Source organism: Ranitomeya imitator, chromosome 9 (assembly GCF_032444005.1).
Source record: "Ranitomeya imitator isolate aRanImi1 chromosome 9, aRanImi1.pri, whole genome shotgun sequence".
In the NCBI taxonomy this organism is placed as follows: domain Eukaryota; kingdom Metazoa; phylum Chordata; class Amphibia; order Anura; family Dendrobatidae; genus Ranitomeya; species Ranitomeya imitator.
The window spans coordinates 128,024,711-128,033,616 of NC_091290.1; positions in this window are offsets into that span (position 1 = coordinate 128,024,711).

The window sequence follows — 8,906 nt, forward strand, 5'->3', positions numbered from 1 at the left end:
TAGGAAGACGCCGGGAAGAAATACCCGATGGGCGCCGCCATGTTGGGGCGGAGCCACCGGGTCGTGACCTCCCAGAAGGCTCAGCGACGGGGGAGACGCGACCGCGCATGTGCGAAGAGACCAGACGCCGAGAGCCGGCGAAGGAGGAGGCAGAGCGACGCGGGACAGGATCGTGAGCGCGCCGAGGGATGGGAGAAGCCGGGTAAGTATGTGCGGGCGTGACAGTACCCCCCTCCTTAGTCCCCCTCCTTTTAAGGCTAGAAAGGAATCTTTTCATGATAAGGGGAGCGTTGATGTTCTCTCGGGGCTCCCAGGACCTCTCCTCAGGGCCAAATCCCTCCCAATCAATCAAAAAATAAGTTTTACCCCTAACTACTTTTTTGGCAAGAATATCTTTAACATTAAAGATTCCATCAGAAGTACAGAGCTGAGGAGAGGAAGAGGTAGCGGAGTGAAAACAATTAAAGACTGCGGGTTTAAGAAGAGACACATGGAAGGCATTGGGGATGCGCAAAGAGGCAGGTAGCTTCAACTTATAAGAGACATCATTAATGCGACTCAAGATAGGAAAAGGACCAATGTAGCGAGGACCCAGTTTGTAAGAGGGAATTTTAAGCTTGATATAGCGAGAGGAGAGCCAAACTTTATCACCCGGAGAATATGGCGGAGCATCCAAACGCTTCTTGTCAGCAAACCTTTTCATATTAAGGCTAGCTTTCTCAAGAGCCACTTTGGTCTCATTCCAAATCGTAGAGAATTCCTGGGACAAGAAATCCGCTGCCGGTACCCCCGAGGAAAGAGAAACAGGAAGAGGAATGTTCGGATGTTGACCATAGACTACGAAAAAGGGAGATTTGGAGGAAGACTCGCTGGGAAGATTGTTGTAAGAGAATTCAGCCCAAGGGAGAAGAGAGACCCAGTCATCTTGGTGTGCATTGGTGAAGTGTCGCAGATATGTAGTCAGAACTTGATTAACTCGCTCCACTTGTCCGTTGGACTGAGGGTGATAGGCGGAAGAGAAGTCCAAGTTAACCTTTAATAGACTGCAGAGAGCTCTCCAAAAACGTGAGGTAAATTGTACTCCACGGTCTGAGACAATATGATGTGGAAAACCATGAAGACGGAAGACTTGGTGTAAAAAGATCTTTGCCAACTCAGGAGCGGAAGGCAGACCAGGCAAAGCGATGAAGTGAGCCATTTTAGAGAACCGATCTACAACAACCAAGATGACAGAGCAATTCAAGGAAGAAGGTAGATCAGTGATGAAGTCCATAGCGATATGATTCCATGGAACGGAAGGCACAGGCAGAGGATGCAGGAGACCGGAGGGAAGCTGCCTAGGGACTTTATTTTTTGCACAAGAAGGACAAGAAGCGATGAATGTGGTGACGTCTTGACGGAGAGATGGCCACCAGTAGTGCCGAGAGATAAGAGACAGTGTCTTCTTGACTCCTACATGTCCTGCAATTTTGGAGGAGTGACCCCAACGTAAAACTCTCTCCTTGTCTTGATTAGCCACAAGAGTCTTGCCAGGAGGAGTAGGAATCACTCTTAGAGGAGCAAGAGTGACGATCCTCGCAGGATCAATGATGTGAGCCGGAGAATCCTCCATGTCCTGAGGTTGAAAGGATCTCGAAAGAGCATCTGCTTTGACATTCTTATTTCCAGGTCGGAAATGAAGTTCAAACTCAAATCGTCCGAAGAATAAAGACCATCTGGCTTGTCGTGGATTTAGTCTTTGGGCAGACTGAATATAGGCCAGATTCTTGTGGTCAGTGTAAATGATGAATGGATGAAGAGACCCTTCAAGAAGATAACGCCATTCTTCCAAGGCTAGCTTGATAGCCAATAGCTCCTTATCCCCTATAGAGTAGTTACGCTCAGGAGCGGAAAAAGTTTTAGAAAAGAAACCACAGGTCACCAAACGTCCGGACGAAGATCTTTGCAAAAGTACAGCACCAGCTCCAATAGAGGATGCGTCGACCTCAAGGACAAACGGTCTATTAGCATCAGGACGATGAAGCACAGGGGCCGTAGCGAAACTTTGTTTAAGGGACAAAAAAGACTCTTCAGCCTCAGGGGTCCAAAGGCTGGAATTGACTCCCTTGCAAACTAGGGCAGAGATAGGCTTGGTCATGGAAGAAAAATGAGGAATAAATTGTCTATAGTAGTTGGCAAAGCCAAGAAAACGTTGGATTGCTTTTGTTCCAAGAGGACGAGGCCAATTCAGGACAGCAGAAACCTTCTCTGGATCCATCTCTAAGCCAGATCTTGAGACAATATACCCAAGGAAGGGAAGAGAGGACTGTTCAAAGACGCACTTTTCAATCTTAGCGAACAGATGATTCTCTCTTAGCCTTTGCAGGACTCGGCGGACATCTCGCCTGTGATTGGAGAGATCCGGAGAGAAGATGAGGATGTCGTCAAGGTAAACCATGACTGAGGAGTAGAGAAGATCCCGAAATACATCGTTCACAAATTCCTGGAAAACCGCGGGGGCGTTGCAGAGACCAAACGGCATAACCAAGTATTAGTAGTGACCGTCACGAGTATTGAAGGCGGTCTTCCACTCATCGCCTGCACGAATACGAACCAGATTGTATGCGCCACGTAGATCTAATTTGGTAAAGATTTGCGCACCCCGAAGACGGTCGAAGAGTTCCGGAATGAGTGGCAGAGGATATTTGTTCTTCACCGTGATGTTGTTTAGGCCTCGATAATCAATGCAGGGACGGAGGGAACCGTCTTTCTTCTTCACGAAAAAAAACCCTGCTCCGGCCGGAGAAGAAGACTTGCAGATGAAACCTTTAGCAAGATTTTCTTGAATGTACTCAGACATAGCTTGAGTCTCAGCAGGAGAGAGAGGATAGATTCTGCCCCTGGGCGGGTTAGTTCCCGGCACGAGATCTATGGGACAATCATAGAGACGGTGAGGCGGAAGCTCCTCAGCCTCCTTCTTGTTGAAGACATCAGAAAAAGCGCTGTAGACAGAGGGTAAGGCGGGAAAGGAAGAAGAAGGAGAAGAATTAGAGGAATATCCCACAGGACGCACCGGCAGCAGACAACGTTCCCGACAAAGCTCACCCCAGCGCAAGATATTACCATTGCGCCAATCTAAAATGGGCTCGTGGCTCCGTAACCAAGGAAGACCTAAGAGCATAGGATGAGACAGACCCGCTAAAACATAAAATGCAATTCTCTCCTTGTGCAGAGCCCCAACCTGAAGTTCCACCTCAAGTGTCACTTGAGTAATGGTCTCCTGTAAAGGTTTACCATCCACAGATGCTAGAATCACAGGAGCCTCTAAGGTTCTGACTGGAACGGAGAATTTCAAAACCTCTTCCAACCTAATAAAATTCCCGGCAGCGCCTGAATCCACATACGCATCCAGAGAAACGCCCTTGCCCGCAATATGCAAAAGAACGGACAAAGTAAGGGGTTGAGAGGAATCACACCTAGGGAGGCCTCTCTTACCTGACCTAGGCGGAGGAGTTTTCCGGACGTTCAGGGCAAGAGCGCAATAAATGAGCAGCACTTCCGCAGTAAATACATAACCCCTGAGTGCGCCTCTCTTTACGACGTTGTTCGGACATTTTAAGACGGTCCTCTTGCATAGGTTCCGGTGCGGACGCCTGAGAGGAGGTTCTAGGCTGTGGACTGAGTGGCTTACGGGTGGCAGAAGAAGGACGAAGAGACCTCCGCTCGCGAGCGCGTTCTTGGAACCGAAGGTCAATACGGGTCGCTAAGGAAATTAATTCCTCCAAAACCGTAGGGGTGTCCCGACCAGCTAACTCATCCTTTATGCGCCCAGAGAGACCCCGCCAGAAAGCACCCACCAACGCCTCATTGTTCCAGCCCAAGTCAGAGGAGAGGGTGCGGAACTGAATAGCGTACTGGCCTACGGATAACGATCCCTGATGGAGAGAGAATAGGGCTTCAGTTGTAGAGGCCAGTCGTCCAGGTTCGTCAAAGACAAGACGGAAAGTCTACAAAAATTCAGACAACCGGGAGACTAGGGGATCGTCTCGCTCCCAGAGTGGATTAACCCATGCCAAGGCGTCACCCTCTAGATGGGAAATCAAAAACGCAACTTTGGACCGATCCGTCGGGTAATGCTGGGGCAGAAGCTCAAAGTGAAGACGGCATTGGTTTAGAAATCCTCGGCAGGACTTAGGATTCCCATTGTACCGAGGCGGTTTAGCCAAGCGGGGTGGAGGGTGGGAAGCAGGAGCAGACGTAGAAGCGGCTGTCTGGATGGAAAGCAGCCGATCGTCAATAGAAGACATATAACTAAGTATATGGGCCTGGGTGTCACGCTGCTGAGCTAACTCTTGCTGTAAGCCAATGAGTAGAGCGGCGTTGCCAGGATCGGAGGACTGGAGCGTGGACAAACGAGAATCCATAGCCTTCATAAAGGACATCATACGGGACTGATTCTCCCGCAAAAAGAGTAGCTCTTTTTGCGTAGCAGAGGCCCCAGCGGGGTCCATGGCCTTTGCTTCCTGTAAGTATTCGGACAGAAATCCGAGAGTGGACCCTCTGGGTCGTGACTCTAGAGCCCCCGGGGTCGAGCGGACCAGATGGAATCACCCCCTATACAGGGAGTGTTAGGAGCAGGACCTCGGGGGAATGGAGACACAACAGCTAGAGCCAAAGGGACGACCCAAAATAAAGAAGGAAACCACAGGCTATAGGGATGGCAGGGAATAATAGGAAAACAAGACTTAACTGAAAGAATGTCTGGAACACGGAACGGCAGGACTCAGCAGGAACACGGACCAGCAGGATACAACAGGAACACGGACTGGCGGGATACAGCAGGAACACGGACAGGCAGGATACAGCAGGAACACGGGCTGGCAGGACACAGCAGGAACACGGACTGGCAGGATACAGCAGGAACACGGACTGGCAGAATACAGCAGGAACACGGACAGGCAGGATACAGCAGGAACACGGACTGGCAGAATACAGCAGGAACACGGACTGGGAGGATACAGCAGGAACACGGACTGGCAGGATACAGAGACAAAGCAAGGACTGGGCTGAGAAAAGACACTGGTACAGGGGAGCCTAGGGCATAGGGACACTGACGGCAGACAGTGCACCTACAAAGCAAAGGCGTCTTACCTAGGAAGACGCCGGGAAGAAATACCCGATGGGCGCCGCCATGTTGGGGCGGAGCCACCGGGTCGCGACCTCCCAGAAGGCTCAGCGACGGGGGAGACGCGACCGCGCATGCGCGAAGAGACCAGACGCCGAGAGCCGGCGAAGGAGGAGGCAGAGCGGCGCGGGACAGGATCGTGAGCGCGCCGAGGGATGGGAGAAGCCGGGTAAGTATGTGCGGGCGTGACACATTAACAAGTCTATCCATCCTGTGATTTCCATAATTCTGCCACTTTTCTTTTTTGGTGTTGCGGAGTGTATCTCTCGTTCCATAATGGGACAGGGCAAGAGGTCTCTTGAGCAACACAAGCTTTGCTTCAAGGGCCAGAGAAGAAGCAAGAAAGGTTTTCATTAGAAAACTGCAATACTCAATCACTAATTATTAATTTTCCTTAGAACAGGAATTAAAGGGTTAAGCCCCTACCGCAGCTCCTAGACTGAACGGTACATGAGCCCGAATATTACTTCTCCTCCAGACCATTCCTTGTGCAGCATGGGAGTAATCTGTGCATAATGCGCCTAATGCTTGCAGGTATTCATATACCTAACAAGGAAAGTGCTTCACATAAGCACTTAGGAATACTCATGCTTGCACTTTATTAGTGCAGCTGTTCAAGCCCATATTAAAGAAGCAAGCACATGATTTCATGACAACAGGACCATGAGCCAATTATTTTCTGGGAATAATCTAAAGAATGAAGGTTGAAAAGTTCTCAGAAGCACTTAAATATAATGTAACAAGTATAGGCACCTGTGACATTGGACCAATAATCACAGTCATCAACGATATTGCTGCTTCCTATGACATGGGATATGCTCAAGCGGGCTGCAAACGACATCCACAAACTCACCTAGTTCAGCGCCATGTCTGCTATTCTGTACAGGAGCTAGGAATATTCCAAACATTGCATCCGCCATCTGGCAACTGTAGCACTGATAACATCATGGAGACCAGTGGATAAAATGTCAACAGATAAGTATAATAGATAGATCGATAGATCGAGAAATAGATAGATAGATGATTGATAAATAGATAGTAGATAGATGATAGATAGAGAGATATATAGATAGATAATAAATAGATAATAGATACATAGATGGATAATAGATAAATATAGATAGACTAGATGGTGGCCCGATTCTAACGCATCGGGTATTCTACAATATGTATGTATATAGCAGCCACATACTATATAGCACAGGCCACGTAGTATATAGGAGCCATGTAGTATATAGCATACAAATAGTACGTGGCCTGTGCTATATACTATGTGGCTGCTATATACATACATATTGTAGAATACCCAATGTGTTGTGTAAAACGCAGCCCACGCAGTATCTAACACTGCCCACGTAGTATATAGCAGCCATGTAGTATATAGTACTGCCCACGTAGTATATAGCAGCCATGTAGTATATAGTACTGCCCATGTAGTATATAGCAGCCATGTAGCATCTAGTACTGCCCAAGTAGTATATAGCAGCTATGTAGTATATAGTACTGCCCACGTAGTATATAGCAGCCATGTAGTATATAGTACTGCCCATGTAGTATATAGCAGCCATGTAGTATACAGTACTGCCCACGTAGTGTATAGCAGCCATGTAGTATATAGTACTACCCACGTAGTATATAGCAGCCATGTAGTATCTAGTACTGTCCACGTAGTATATAGCAGCCATGTAGTATATAGTACTGTCCACGTAGTATATAGCAGCCATGTAGTATATAGTACTGCCCACATAGTATATAGCAGCCATGTAGTATATAGTATTACCCACGTAGTATATAGCAGCCATGTAGTATCTAGTACTGCCCACGTAGTATATAGCAGCCATGTAGTATCTAGTACTGTCCACGTAGTATATAGCAGCCATGTAGTATCTAGTACTGTCCACGTAGTATATAGCAGCCATGCAGTATATAGTACTGCCCAAGTAGTATATAGCAGCCATGTAGTATCTAGTACTGCCCACGTAGTATATAGCAGCCATGTATTATCTAGTACTGTCCATGTAGTATATAGCAGCCATGTAGAATATAGTACTGTCCACGTAGTATATAGCAGCCATGTAGTATATAGTACTGCCCAAGTAGTATATAGCAGCCATGTAGTATATAGTACTGCCCACGTAGTATATAGCAGCCATTTAGTATATAGTACTACCCACGCAGTATATAGAGGCCATGTAGTATCTAGTACTGCCCACATAGTATATAGCAGCCATGTAGTATCTAGTACTGCCCACGTAGTATATAGCAGCCATGCAGTATATAGTACTGCCCACGTAGTATATAGCAGCCATGTATTATATAGTACTGCCCACGTAGTATATAGCAGCCATGTAGTAAATAGTGCTGCCCATGTAGTATATAGCAGCCATGTAGTATATGGTACTGTCCACGTAGTATATAGCAGCCACGTAGTGTCTAGTACTGCCCATGTAGTATATAGCAGCCATGTAGTATATAGTACTGTCCACGTACTATATAGCAGCCATGTAGTATATAGTACTGCTCACTTAGTATATAGCAGCCATGTATTATATAGTACTGCCCACATAGTATATAGCAGCCATGTAGTATATAGTACTGCTCACGTAGTATATAGCAGCCATGTAGTATATAGTACTGCCCACGTAGTATATAGCAGCCATGTAGTATATAGTACTGCCCACGTAGTATATAGCAGCCATGTAGTATATAGTACTGCCCACGTAGTATATAGCAGCCATGTAGTATATAGTACTGCTCACGTAGTATATAGCAGCCATGTATTATATAGTACTGCCCACGTAGTATATAGCATCCATGTAGTATATAGTACTGCTCACGTAGTATATAGCAGCCATGTAGTATATTGTACTGCCCACGTAGTACATAGCAGCCATGTAGTATATAGTACTGCCCACGTAGTATATAGCAGCCATGTAGTATATAGTACTGCCCACGTAGTATATAGTAGCCATGTAGTATATAGTACTGCTCACGTAGTATATAGCAGCCATGTAGTATATAGTACTGCTCACATAGTATATAGCAGCCATGTAGTATATAGTACTGCCCACGTAGTATATAGCAGCCATGTAGCCCACGCAGTAGATAGCAGTGTGGGCACATATCCCTCTTAACAAAAATAGAATTAAAATAAAAAATAGTTACATACTCACCCTTGGGATCCAACGGCGCTGTGGGGATGGGCTCGCGGCTGCCGCAGACGCGAGCGGCTTGGCGAACTACGGAGGGTGAGAATAGCAGGTTTTTTTTTTTTTTTTATTATTGTTAACATTACATTTTTTTACTATTGATGCCGCATAGGCAGCATCAATAGTAAAAAGTTGGGGACACACAGGGTTAATAGCGGCGGTAACGGAGTGTGATACCCGCGGCATAACGCGGTCCGTTACCGCCGGCAGTAACCCTGTGTTAGTGGTGACCGGAGTAGAGTATGCGGATGCCGGGCAGTGACTGCAGGGAGTAAGGAGCGGCCATTTTCTTCCGGACTGTGCCCATCGCTGATTGGTCGTGGCTGTTTTGACGCGACCAATCAGCGACTTGGATTTCCTTGACAGACAGAGGCCGCGACCAATGAATATCCAAGACAGAAAGAAGGACAGACAGACAGACGGAAGTGACCGTTAGACAATTATATAGTAGATTATAGATAGATGATAGATAGATAGATAGATAGATAGATAGATAGATAGATGCCATTGGACTGTTGGTTGGAAAAGCTTTG